Below are 12,939 nucleotides of genomic sequence, written 5' to 3'. Positions count from 1 at the left end.
TAATAAACAGGCACTTAGTAACTGCATAAATGTTAAGGATAATATGAATAAGATGAGTAATGCAAGTATTAACCCGTGCAAGTTGTACCCTGTTTTAAACTTTCCCCAGGAGCGTGATCAAGAGGACGAATCGGCAACAATATCGGCGCTCTCTCTAGCAGCCACCATATCAGAAACAGCAGTAGGCACGTCCCAACCCCCGAGATTAGTATCAAAAGCCCCTAGCGGAGGGACAGGTGAGGTCGTATCAACGGGTAAGTACGGCACCATACACTATGCTGCAACCATTTCACCACAAGCTGTAGAATCTATTCAGAACGATGTAAGTAGACTTAATCCCGTTAGGGTAATAGCAGTGCCAAATGGGAAAACTGACACTTCAGGAATCACTCCTGTCAGAAACATTGCCATGCACTGCCCATTTTCCCGAATGGAATTAAGAGCAATAGTGTCTGAATTCCCTGACCCTAGAAAAGATCTAGTTGCTAGCCAGAAATACATTAGAGACCTAGGGAATACAGTAGAGCCCAATAACAAAGACTGGCAGATATTGCTGAGGGCATGTTTACCCTCCAATGTTGACTCAGCACAATTCTTAGCTGACTGTAAATTAGATGAGGATGTACCCCTTACGGATGTGTACAACCAAGACATTGTAAAGAGAATAAATTTACAGTTAAAAGAGTATTTCCCAGCTGTTGTCAAATGGAACAAGATTTTCTCCATTAAACAAAAGGAGTCAGAAACAGCTGCTGACTATTTTCACAGGGCATTACTAGAAATGGCTAAATACACAGGCATTGAAGACATCAAAACAAATGTAAATCATAGAGAAGTAGCAGTATCTGTGTTAATGGATGGTTTAAAAGAAGCATTAAAGACAAGAGTACAGACCACGCAACCATGTTGGCGAGGTCTGTCGGTGGCTACTTTGAGAGAGGCCGCTGTTGATCATGATCGCAATATCACCAGACACAGGGAGTCACAAAGTGATAAGTTAATGGCCGTAAGTATACAGGCCCTGACCACAAGGCAACCTTTGTATAAATCTCCAAACCCTGTGGGTAAGTCAAATGTGGTAACTTGTTATTCCTGTCATAGAGAGGGACATTTTGCACGAGACTGTAAAGTGAAAAACATACAAAAATCATATCAACCCCCTAGACAACGACATGACACACGAAATTGGGATCAGGGACCGCAGAGACGGAGTCATGAGCCACATGCAGGGGAAACAAAAAGGTATCCCCCAAAAAGAGACTGGCAGGTCTCGGGTAGTTCCCATTTACCCCCTTCTCAAGTAGTTGCTGCCAGCGCGATTCAGGGAGGTCACCATACCCAATAGGGGTGTGGCCATGCCTGTAATCTGCAGCCAGTGAAATTGATTGCAAGCCTTGGAAGTGAACCCGAGGTCACAATTGATGTAGCTGGTAAATCATTAAATTTCCTTGTAGATACGGGGGCGGCCAAATCAGTGATAAATTCGACAGTGGGCATGAGAACCACTGGTAAGACAATTCCAGCCATGGGAGTAACGGGAGTAGTCCAGCACTACCCTGTTAGCAAATCAGCAGAGATTACAATAGGGCCTTTGCATACCAAGCATTCCTTTTTGCTGGCGGCATCGGCACCGACTAATCTTTTGGGAAGAGATTTATTGTGTAAAATGGGGTGCGTCATTTATTGTACTCCTGAAGGTGTATTCTTAGACATACCTGAGAATCACGCTCAGGAAGTGCGAGACATGTTAGACTCCCCATCAAAATTAATGTCCCACACAGTTATATTAAATAGGAATCCATCCCAGGTAGAAGAAATGACATCCCAAATACCAGAGTCACTGTGGACTAAAGATGGACAAGACACTGGATTAATGGCAAACGTAGCTCCAGTAGTTGTGCAAGTAAAAGATGGTAGGATAGCTCCAAAAATCCCACAATACCCTCTGAAGCCAGAGGTGGAGTTAGGAGTTTACCCAGTAATAGAGCGCTTGCTACAGCAGGGCATTCTGGTAAGAACATCCAGCACTGCCAATAGTCCCATCTTCCCTGTGAAAAAGAGTGGGGGGAGGGGTTACAGGCTAGTGCAGGATCTAAGGGGGATTAACAAAATAGTTGAGAGTCAATTCCCCGTAGTGCCAAATCCAGCTGTCATCCTTATGCAGATCCCTCCCACTGCGAAATTTTTCACTGTTATTGACCTCTGCTCCGCCTTCTTTTCGGTACCCCTGCATCCTGACAGCCAATATTTGTTTGCATTTACATACAGAGGAGTCCAATATACATGGACTCGATTACCGCAAGGTTTCATAGACAGTCCAAGTATATTTTCACAGGCTTTGCATGATTGTTTACAGTCTTTCCAACCAGAGAGTGGATCAATATTGATACAGTATGTGGATGATTTACTACTGTGTTCAGATTCACTGGAAGCGTCCCTGAAGGATACGAAACAGCTCCTGTTTCATCTTTCAGACACAGGACACAAGGTTTCCAAAGACAAACTACAATTATGCCAGCCTAAAGTAAAATATCTGGGACACTGTCTAACACAAGGACTGAGACACCTGACCGCTGATAGAATTCAAGCAATTAGAGACATGACTCTGCCACAAACCCAGCAACAGATCAGAACGTTTTTAGGAATGTGTGGGTATTGCCGTAACTGGATCCCAGGGTTTTCCATTCTAGCATTACCTTTGCAGGAGATGGTTTCATCAAACAAACCTGATCGGATTTCGCATACAGACGAATCCGAGATGGCATTTGAGAGACTCAAACAGTGCCTAACGCAGGCACCAGCATTAGGTATGCCAGACTATGGGAAACCCTTTGAACTGTACGGAACAGAAAGTGCTGGTTGCGCAGCAGGCGTCCTAACCCAAAAGCACGGTGATGCCAGCAGGCCGGTAGCATACTACAGCGCTCAGCTAGATACGGTAGCGCGATCCCTCCCCACATGCTTGCGAAGTGTCGCTGCAATAGCATTGCTAGTTACAAAAAGCGAAGATGTAGTGCTAGGACACAACCTCACAATTCATACGCCACATGCAGTGTCAGCCTTGTTGAATTCTGCCCAAACCAGGCACGTCTCATCAGCGCGGTTTACAAGATGGGAATTGGCATTAATGGCCCCCGTAAACATCACCATAAGGAGATGCAGTGCATTAAATCCTGCAACATATCTCCCAGGTGTGCCTGGACAGGCACAAAGGGTGGAGGATGAGAGTGGTGGGGAAGGAGGATTTAATACAAGGGATGACACACATGATTGTATGGAATATTTGACCCAAAATTTCACGGCAAGGCCTGATATCAGTGACAACCCACTGGAAGATGTAGATTTTACTTTCTACACTGACGGTAGTTGTCACAGACAGACAGACTCGGGAGACTTGTGTACTGGATACGCAGTCGTAGATGACCAAGGCACCATAGAAGCAGAACCGCTAGGCCCACCTCACTCAGCCCAGGTTGCTGAACTGGTTGCCCTAACCAGAGCATGTGAATTGGCTAAGGGCAAGTCAGCCAATATCTACACCGATTCTAGATACGCCTTCGGGGTAGTCCATGATTTCGGAGCCCTATGGCGCCTCAGAAATTTCATGACGGCAGCTGGTACACCGATAGCGCATGCAGCTCACATCAAAAGACTTCTAACAGCGATACAGGAACCTGACAGAGTGGCTGTTATCAAGTGTAAAGCACATACATATAGCCAGGACCCGGTCGAGGTCATAGACCAAAAGATGGACGACGTTCTCCAATTAAAATGGGAGTTCCGAAGGAAACACAATCTCGCCCTTGCCGCTGTGGGTAATGAGCTGACCAGTTGGGTGTCATGGTTGAACCCGCGAAATTGGTTCTCTGGTTTAGGAGAATGGACCCAAGGTATTATCATGGATGTAGGGAAATTCCTTTTGTGTGTCCTGGGTGTCATCATACTAGTCGGTCTGATATTTAGATGCATTCGGGTTTTAACAAAGTGTAAACGTAGCGCCCGAGTGATGAGTCTAAGGAGTGAAGATACTGTAATAACAACGACTGATGTGATTTATGACCCAACGATAGAGACAATGTTGTGATGAAAATGTGATTCCACGGTCCGTTTCTTTCACCTGTTTCTCGTTTTTTCTCCAAGGTAAAAAGACCCGCTTGGAAGAAGATTTTGACAGCCTTGTATACAGACAACAGATGGACTAAAGAAGAAGTTTGACAACCTTTTTCACAGACAACTGATGGACTATGCCATAGACCCCCATATCCCTAGTATTTTTAATTTTACGCTAGCCCAACACTTTTTGTAAGTCTATGGACATTGATAAAGCTTTGCTTACGTTTATTAGCAAAAGCACAAAGAGACTACAGCCAACATGTACTTCAGACAAGACCTCAATCGGCAAATGTATATTAACCTCACATAGAATATCAATGCATTTACCATAAGTGTTCTTTATCTTCATCTCTACAACCTTCAGGTAATGACACACATAGTCGATAGGGAATACAGGCACAGATATCAGCACTCACATATTCCCCCATTCATATATCATCAACTAAAATGTGCTTCCCCATTTTGTTGCAACCAAAAGCCGAAGAGAGCTCGGTAAAGTTTGATAGCCCATCCACAGACCCGTACCACGGGATAAGAAGGAATTCAAATGTATACTTTGCAATACCTCGAAGCTTGATTTAAAACACATACGGCACGATGATACATGACCCCCCAAACATGGATTCAGACACACATGCTTCTGCTATCTCACTAGGTCATACCCTTTCCTACCTTCTCCTCTCCTCCCCTACCCAGTCATAGAAATGTATTATACATGACATATATTTTTCTCTTTTTGAAATGTTTTAGAAAGTGGCAGTAATTGGTGACTGCCAAAGGGTGGACTGTCAAAGTCAGAAAAATATCACGCTACACACTGCCATATTTGCACCTCATGCATGTCCCCGCTGCGTGTGCATGAGCTCTCCCGTGCGTGCGCATACTTGCTGTTGCGTGCACCCGCAGGCGCACGGTATGCGCATTTACGGTAGAGTTTGTATGCGTCTAGCGGGCGACTCAATCGTTACATATTTTAACCATATAATGTATTTTGTAGATCATGGTCCCTTTGATAGAATCTGAAAGTTTAGTTAATGTAGCATGTTCGTGGACAGAGAGATCCCTCTTTGTTTGATACGAAGGGTCAGACAAGGGTTATACAGTGGTGTTTAGTATCCATCGGAAGAATATTTAATTAGCAATATTCCGGTGTTGGTTTGAAGCGGATAACTCGCTCGTGCGAATAGTTATGGACATAAGAAGTTTATGGACTTTTACTATATTTGCACTTTATTATCCATGCGGCGGGAAACCTAGTTTCCCACCCACCTGAGCAGTTGGAAATAGTCACAGCCCACCTGTATGAATCAACCTATGACCTTTTGTTATAATGCGAAGAGGAATTCCTGTGTCCAATGAACAATAAGAATATAGGGACCATTGTACTGTATTATGTGTAGGGTATAAAAGGACAAGCCACTCTGGGCCAGCTCGCTATTCTCTTCAACGGTTCTCATTGCTGATAATCGGGAGCTGGATATCCAGAGGCGCATGCGATTGTTTCCCTTGAGCGTAAGTTTCTCCGCAACCATATTACCTTTATTGTTATTGTGAGCCATATCTCTCTCTCTCTCTCTTCTCCTCTTTCTCTCTCTTTCTCTTAAGTATTATTGTACTGCTATTGTATTTCATGTGTAGTTTTCTGGTTAGGTGGTCAATGTTATTTTGGTAGTGTATGACTTGTAATGTATTATTCTTTTGCAAATAGAACGTTCATATAAGGTGTTAGAACCTAATACCGGTATCTGTGTATTTATTATATTTCTAAGTATTCTCAGAGCGTCGGAGACGCTCGTACAGTTAACAAGGTTACACTGTGTTACATTTACACCCTATCACTGCACCAAGGTTTATTGCATAAATACATTGTTTATGGTATAGTTATAAAGGTTTAACATCGTGAGCATCAGCGCCGCTTGTGATCTCCTCGTGGTCCCAAGCATCCGCTACGCTAGTAGCATACCATTACGTTAGTCGGCAGCCTATAGCGTGCCTGCCTGTGATCTCTTGGCCATAAGCGAACGTGACGCTCGAGCGTCTCGACTACGGCTAAGCGATTGTTACACAACGTGCGTACCCTTACGGTATACCATACGCCAATAGCGTACTGTGTTCTTTCACCTTTTAGAGGGTTTTAAGTAAGATAAATATCAGGCTTTAACAGGGGGCAGGAGAGAGAGGGTAGTGAGAGACTATGAAAAGGTTGTCATTAGGGAGATAGAGAAAAAGAGATAGATTAGAAAGAGGGTTTAATAGAAAAACAATTAATGAGAGAAGGAGAGAGAGGAGCGAGAGAGGGATGGTGTAAGGGAGAAAGAGAAAGAAAGGAATGAGGGGAGAGAGAGAGGGTATCAGGGAGACAGATTGTGCAGGAGAGAGAGAGGGAAAAAGCAAGTGAAAAAGAGAGGGAGGGTGCAAGTGAGAGAGAGAGTGTTAGGGAGGGAGAGAGATAGTGTCAGGAAGAGAGAGAGACAGTGTCAGGGAGAGAGGGGGGAGAGAGGGAGAGAGAGAGTCAGAAGAGAGACAGTGCCAGTGAGATAGAGAGAAATAGTGAGGCAGTGTCAGGGGGGGGGGACATGTCAGGGGGAGGGAGAGAGAGGGACGGAGAAAGAGACCATGTCAGAGGGAGAGAGAGAAAGGGAGGGAGAGTGTCAGGGAGACAGAGACAGTATTAGGGAGAGAGAAAGACAGTGTCAGAGAGAGATGGAGAGACAGAGGACCTTATTCGGTATTAGTTGCAGGTTTTTTTAGCAAAACTGCAACTGCTAGCACTGGCATGCAGGGGGCTGCCAAGCAGTCTAATGGCCGCCAGCTATGCTATCGCAATTCTATTGTGATCGTATCGCAGACCCTGCAAAACAAGGGTAGCTCCCTGCACCGTGGCCATGTTTTTTTCCGCAGCGACTGTCTGTGACATCACGTGGCCATCCCCAAAACATCCCAAATCTGCCTACGTTCCCATAGACATTCCCCCGCACCACCTCGTTGCCACCCCGTGAACCCCTCTGTCTGTCAATCAGGCAGAGGCATTTGCATCTACTGGGCTGTGGACACGCAAAACGGGACCTGCGCATGTGCAGTGGCGCGGTAATAGGGGAAATACGATTGCATCGCCTATGCAATTCATACTGAATAAGGACCTAGTGTCAGCGAGAGAGAGGGAGAGACCGTGTCAGGGAGAGAGAGAAAGAGTGTCAGGGAGAGAGAGAGTGTCAGGAAGAGAGTGAGTGGGGGAGAGAGATAGACAATGTCAGAGAGAGAAGGAGAGGGAGAGAGAGACTGTATCGGGGGAGAGATAAGGAGAGAGAGAGGGAAAGAGACAGTGTAAGGGAGAGAGAAAGACAGTGTCAGGGAGATAAAGCGAGCGGGAGAGAGTGTCAGAGAGACAGTCAGGAAGAGAATCGGTGAGTAAGGGAGAGTGAGTGTGTCTGTGTCAGGGGGAGAGAAAGAGAGGAGCAAGAGAGAGAGAGAGAGTGTTAGGGAGAGAGGGGTGGAGAGGGAGCCGGAGGGAGCAGGAGAGATGCTACCTGACTACAGGATGGACGAGGGGACAGACAAACAGCACCATATGGCAGTATAGACCAACACACAGATAGATGGACAGACAGAACACCATATGGGGGCATAGATGGGCAGACAAACAGACAGAGCACCATATGGGGGCATAGACGGACACATGAGGGTATGGGGGCATAGACGGGCATACATACAGACAGACAGAGCACCACACTGGTGCATTGACAGATAGACGGATGTGTGGGGCATAGATAGACAGATGGATGGAGAGCACCGTATGGGGGCATAGACAGGTGAACATACAGATGGGGGAGACATAGAAAGACAGGCAGAGCACCTTATGGGGTCATAGATGGACAGACGGACACAGATGGTGGGAATAGATGGATGAGGAGCATAGACAGACAGAGCACCATATGGGGGCACAGATGGATGTATAGATGGGGTCTGGGCATAGACAAACGAGGAGGTGGGGGGGCATAGATGGATAGATGAGCAGGCAGACGTGGGGTGGGATAGACAGATAAAACACCATACAGGGGCATACTGCAGATGGATAGATGTATGGAGGCTGGGCAAAGACTGGGGGGGGGGGGGAATAAATGGACAGATAGACAGACGAACGGATTGTATTGGAGAGGATGGCACACCGTCAGCGGGACTGTGTGGCACTGTCCACACGTGATTCGTCAATCAATCGCGCAGCACTGCCAGATCTGGTCACACATTGAGGGCGGCTCTGCACCTCCATCCCTTCCATGAAGTAAACTGCCGGGTGCCGAACCCGGTGTGCGGCAGTACTAATTAAAAACAAAAATTAAAAAAAATTATTCAAAAGGGTGTAGTGGGACTGCTTGCTGGGCCGTCGGGCCCCTCAAGCGGCCGTGCACCTTAGCAGCTGCATCCCCGGCACCCTCTATAGATAAGGTACGCCACTGTTTATGTGGGGATCCCATAAAAAAATCACTGATACTGATGTTGGAATGGGACAAGTGTTAATGTCAGAAAATTGCCTCAGCACAAGGTTAAAAAAACCTCAGCATTGAAGGGGTAATAAAGGACATTTTGAAGTGGGACTTTGAAACTCATAGACAGCACTTTCAAGAACTAAATAGTTGCTATTTTGCCGTTTCTATATATAGAGAGTAAATTGTAATCAGTTATTTTGCAAAACAAATTATGTTTTATTATATATCATGTAATATGAGGTGAGCGCTATATAAATAGAGTAAACAAAAGTCTGCTACCAAAACATGTTACGTATGGCTATCTTCTATGCATTCACCCTCCCCCAGTAACATCCAGTCACTTCCCAAGCCACCACTACCTCCTGGAAAATGTGACCGTCCCTATGCTTGGATGTCTATAAATAGAAGGTGGGCAGCGCACGTTGTGAGTGACAGCTGCTGCTGGGGACTTGGCCAGGGGTAAGAACTTAGTAATCAGTTCGGGACTGAAATTTAGCAAACACACAATATTTACTTGCTTCCTCTGGAATTACTCTGCTCGTCTTGCCTGAGGAGCTGATGCTTTAATCTGTGCACGGTAAAGTCTAATATGTATTTGCTGACTGACTATAGAATACAATAAATTTACTGTATTCAATTATTAACTTTGCAAGTGCTACTAGTCTTAAGAAGATTCACTTTTTATTTGTTGGCTGTATATAAAATATTAGATTGTTATCTTATTTGGATTGGTAAAACGTTGTTCTTTTTGCTTGTGGATATATGTAAGAGTAAACTTTAAATATTTTTTTATCTTTCTTTTGTATTACTTCAGGGAGTTCAGTCTTCATATTTGTCTTACTGTTCTTTAAGTAATATTATTTGTTGAATTTAACGTGGTATGTTAAATAACAACAAAGACTGGTGCCATCCAGGATTACCCTGTTGTTACATTCCAATGCTTGTTGTGATCCTCTAAATTTATGTTCAGTTCTGACTGCTATCAAAGACAAATAATAATGCAGTATTATTATATAATGATTTCTTTCAACTACAAAACTTGTCAGATACATTCTGAACTCAATTGAAAATACTGTGTGACTGTTGGAGATCAATTATCATACTGGTATTTAAAATGTGAGATACCTATTTATAGATGGTAAAACACACTAGTGGGTTACTTTTGTCCCTATCCCTTTAAGGTCTCCTGATATCTTTACTGATGAAGAATGTCATAGAAAGAGAGGTCAGAGCATGAAATGCTAAAATAGGTTTTTCAGATTTGTATGCAAATGGAACCATATATTCCTAATTTGTTATACAATAAATATAAAAATAGAGAAATATATGCATGTATGGCAGGAACATCATAGAAGTAACTCTGTTGAATGATGTGCTTTGCAAAAAAAACCATGAACAATAAGGTTAGGTTTTATAGAAAAAGGTTTCCCTTATGGTGCATATTTAACATTTCATATTTTACATTAAATAAACATGTGCAGATATGTGATTGCAAATCCATATTGCGAATTTTAAGATTCTGAACTTTTTCCACTGACAACTAAAATGATTTGGTTTCTCTCTGTTACATTTTGGTGGTACATAAAGATTAATTACGTGAATAAAGAAAAGTCTAAATTGGGCCCAGCATTGTACAGTATTGACTGTGGCATTTACTTATCAAGCCTATCCCTATATAAATGTTACAGAAACATTAAGCTAACCTTCTATGTTTCTGAATTGAATATATAGCATAATAAATACGTTTATATTTATCTTGTTCCGTTGAAGGATTGTTGGAAATGGTAAAAAAAAAGCAGAAATATATCCACAAAGATATTTTATAAAGTGCTTTATTTAGGACTTATTGAAAGCATGATACAGCAAAGGTAACAAATCCATTCAGGTTAGCCAATGTTTTTTTAGTATTATTTTTTATTTTGTTATATGTATATTCTTTATTTGTAAACCACAATGGTGATGGACAGATGTGGACAGTGGGGAACAGCATAAATAATAGACTGGCATGCAACAATATGATTACATATGTGAGATAAAGATGGATATGTCTTCTGAATGCTTACAACCTAGTGGAGAAGGGGTATAGTTGAGTAACAAGTGTTTAGGGTGGTATACGTCCATAATGTTGACATTCAGAATATTGACACCAGCATGTCAACATGGTCTGAATGTCAACAGTGACAAAATGGCAGAATACCGGCAATGTGAATGTCAACAATAGACTGTTGACAGACATTTTTTCATGATTTTAAGGTTAGGGTGAGATTGGGGTTATGGATAATCCCTTTGCCAATGTAAAACCAGCTGTAGACATGTTGGATCACATCCTTTGGCACAGCAGGGCCTTTGTGACCAGTATTGTGTAGGGGGTTGGGGTGTGGTAGTTAGTGGTTGTTGTTGTTCAGGTTTTACAGAATAAATGGGTTTTCACATAGTTCTAAAGCATTAGAGCTAGTAGAAAGTCTACTAAGATGTGATATGGAAGTCCAAGTGTATGCGGAATGAGAGTAATCCTCCACGCAATAGTGAGAATTGATTATGATAGAAGAGGAGAGGCTTAGGTCAGGCACCCAGGATGGGCAGCTTTACTCTCTCACAACACATAGGTCATGGCTTCCATTCTAACTAGGGTCCCTATCTCTGTATATTTTCCATGTTCTCATCATGATTGCTTGGGCTACTCCGGTTTCTTCCCACAGTCGAAAGACTTGTTGATTAAGCCTTTGACAAAAAATGGGCCCTAATATGTGTGTGATAGGAAATACAGACTTACCAGCTCCAATAGGGAAGGGACAGATGTGAAAGACTACAAGGAAAACAGCACCATTTAGGTAGGGCTGGAGCTACTATTAGGTAGCACCGCTGAGGTTGTCTAGCACTAAAATGAAGGATTTCTAAAAGAGATATCCTTAGTCCACATAATGCTGGCAGCTGATGCTGATCTTACTTGTCCCACTCCTCCTTTACCAGGTCAGAGGTCCGATGGTCTGACCTTTGTGTGCACAATGTTACCGATGTTTCAGCTTTTGTACATAGGGCCTGATTCAGAGATGAATGCAAAGCCGATGTTCCATGCTACTGAGCGATTATTGGCAGACTGCACATGTGCCGCAATCTGTCAACCATTAGCACTGAGGATTTATTTGCAAAATGATTGACAGGAAGTGAGGTAACAGGGAGTGGTTGGAAAAACACAGGCTGGTCATGACTGTTTTTGGGGCGTGTATCTGATGTCAGCTGCGATCCCTTATGTACAGAAACATGGCGCTTGCGATGCTACTGCTGTGTCCAGTCTGCATATCCATAGATCTGCCCTTAAGCCCAATGTTTCTTGTATTTGCATGTAGACTGTAACTGTGCTAATGAGTTGCGATGACTCCGTTGAGCGGCTCTTTTAATTTCTGGGTGACAGCTTAATTTGCGGATATCAGCCGTTGTGAAGCCGTCCATCTCTGAATCAGGCCCATAAGAGGCAGATGTGAGACGCTGGTAGTGGATGTCTCTATACACAAAACAGTGCCTGAATCAGTAGTATATTTTTGCAAGTCCACTGAGTACAAAGTCTCAGCTGTACATGTAACTATGTGTACTTCTGATATAGGACTCCAGTGTGTGATATCTAAATATGAATAGTTGGTATGGTACATAACGTGAATATATGGTGTAGTAATGGGTTTGCATAATTAAGACACCAGCATAAAATACATTGTGTGGATGGTGCCTTGTCTCTTCCTGTAATGATATGGAACATAACATATACATGTCATCCTGCAATAAGATCCTTGATAAAAGAAAATGGAAATGTACAGTATTCCTCGAATTTATTTATTATTCCTAAATCTCCTCATTAATCTATTAGACAACACAATTGCAATCCATCACAACATTTGTGCCACCTAATGGCCAATGTAAGATCTTGAGGAGACTGCAGAGCCAGAATGGGGTGGTTGGGCACTTTATGGTCCCTCAAACCATAAAGTTACAGTTGTGGAGCTGAAAGCAGGCCAGAGAGGTTAGGGGAGAAATCTGAGTAGGGTTGCAGGGCTATATAGTACGGTGCAGTCCTGCTCCTGTAGGAGCCATGGGAGATAATGTAGGAGGGAGTGCTGTGACAATCATAGGTGTGCATACACAGGCCCTGAGTGTGCCCAGGTACACCCTTATGTCAGATGCAATCTCTGTGCCACTGCCATTCAAATGAGATGATAGCAGCTCTACCTTTCTCATGCCTTATTATTGTCATAGGTAAGTGAGGTAATGGTGTTAGGGGTGTTGAGGGGGGACATGATGGGGGGGAGAGATTGGGTTGAACATAATGATTAGAGGAGGGATTGCTGACATG

General features: G+C 43.5%; 1 protein-coding gene across 2 annotated transcripts in view; it reads left to right on the top strand.

Moving 5' to 3' along the window:
* Window positions 1–9,063: 9,063 nt before the first annotated feature.
* The window catches only part of ALPK3 (alpha kinase 3), a 204,118-nt gene continuing 200,242 nt past the window's right edge, over window positions 9,064–12,939 (top strand). For both annotated transcript variants that reach the window (XR_010179291.1, XM_063926567.1), the window contains exon 1: window positions 9,064–9,174. The gene's annotated coding sequence lies outside the window, so the exon portion shown is untranslated. The remainder of the gene's footprint in view (window positions 9,175–12,939) is intronic.

This window comes from Pseudophryne corroboree, chromosome 6 (genome assembly GCF_028390025.1).
Source record: "Pseudophryne corroboree isolate aPseCor3 chromosome 6, aPseCor3.hap2, whole genome shotgun sequence".
Taxonomy (NCBI): Eukaryota; Metazoa; Chordata; class Amphibia; order Anura; family Myobatrachidae; genus Pseudophryne; species Pseudophryne corroboree.
Note: the sequence above shows the minus strand (reverse complement) of the source record. Positions and strands in the feature narration are given on the sequence as shown.